Consider the following 1,931-nt stretch of genomic DNA (forward strand, 5'->3'; position numbering starts at 1 on the left):
AACCACGTTACCATATTTGTAATAATGTAAATCATTGTGTCGTTGTACACATATTGTGTTTATAACGTTAGTAGATAACATAGCTTAGCTTGGTAGCTATTGTGCTAACAACATATCCCGACATCCGGCTCGCTGGCCGGCATGAACGGCCGACCCAAAATGGTTCTCTCCTCTCTGTACACCCCGTCCCCACGAGTGCCCTGCCGGGGGGCCCATGGACGCGACGGCGGCGGCAGCCGTAGGGTGCTCGAGCCCGTAAAGGCTAGTGTTAGACGATAGCTATGAGCTAACTATCGCTGCGGGCTCCGGCGCCCTGGGGCCGCCGCTGTTGTCGAGTCCACAAGCTCCTCCGCGGGGACGGGGGCACACAAAGAGGAAAGAACCACCCGCAGGGACGGCGGGCTATAGGCTAACGTCAGTGAGTGTAGTGGTCCCGAGTCGACTGTAGCAGGGACGGCGGAGATATAGGCTAACTGTGATGCACCGAGTGAGCCACCATTGATCTAGTACTATGACCCGGACGGACATAAGGCATACGTTTCCTGAAGTGACGTCACGGCCGTGCTAGGTGCTAGCGTCTGATAAGCTTTTAGATTCGGCTCATTAATATGCACCTGTTGTGACGTCGGCGTTTGATACGCTTTTTTGATTCGCGAGTGCATGTTATTCGTGCGTGGACCTTTTTAACTCTTTCAGAGTGGCATTTCCGGTGTCAAATGGAAAAAAATAAATAATGAAATGATATACCAATGATGTAAACTACCCATAATTGATCAGTAGGGTTTAACCTGGAGGTTGGGCTTTAACACCAAAACGAAAACGAAAATCTATCTAATAACACTTTAACCTATTGGTAAACTAACGTATTGATGATAATATACATTATAACTGCTGTTGTGACATGGTTATGATGTTTATACTTGAATACGTTTGAAAAATAAAACGCTACTTTTGTCAAACAGTCTGGAGAGATTGATTTATGACGTGATGTCATTTGCGGTCCGCCGAGGTTAACACTTTGAGTGCCAGCGACGTGTTATGTCGTTATTTCGCCCAGACCGTTGAATGCCGACGACGCTACTTGTCTTTTTTAATTTTTTTTGCGATCTGAATTCATATTTTATCAACCGAGTCTCCCGTTGGTACAGCAGCCCCTCTAGGAGCTCCGATGGGAAAATACCGCCCCCTATCGTCTATCCCTGTGTAACTGCAGCCCATTCGATTAGATTGTTGGATGTGTGGGGGGGAGCCTACTGGCTCCACTATGCTGGCGAGCCGTCTGATGAAGAGGGAAGTGATCGCGAGATGGAAAGCATTTTTACAGCAGCCAATAATCAATCAATAAACGCGATCGATATTTGGAATGGCGATCAGGAATTGGAATAATCTTTTTGGAGAACATCTGATCTAAGGTAAGGAGTCTATGTTACCAGTTTTAGGATAATCAGAGCTGTTTTCACTGAGATAACAGTGTGTCCCGTATGTGTATATGTGTGTGTGTGTGTGTGTGTGTGTGTGCTGTTGAGGAAATAAGAGAATCGTTTTCTCAGCTCGCTTCTATAGCGTGCATAAGTACACATATACTATCGATAATCTAGCGTTTATTTGAAAATGATTCATAAATAGGCAGACAAATGACAACGTGTCTAGTGTATTCGAGAATATTCCAATAAATGCCGTTTATGACGGAATCTTTCTATTTTCCTGAAATTTTCGAGAAAACAATAGCTTTTCGAAATGCTATAAAAAGGATATGAACCGATTAAAAAACAATCTGTTTCGACAATGTTGACTGCAAACAAGTCATTGATAAGTGACGGGGAGATTAGACACATAGCCATAATTTTAAACATAGATTATGCGTTTTTAACGCTATCATTGAAGTGGATGGCATCCAAGGACATTAATCAACGTTAATGGCCGGCACTGAA

This window comes from Notolepis coatsorum, assembly GCF_963971535.1.
Source record: "Notolepis coatsorum genome assembly, chromosome: 7".
In the NCBI taxonomy this organism is placed as follows: domain Eukaryota; kingdom Metazoa; phylum Chordata; class Actinopteri; order Aulopiformes; family Paralepididae; genus Notolepis; species Notolepis coatsorum.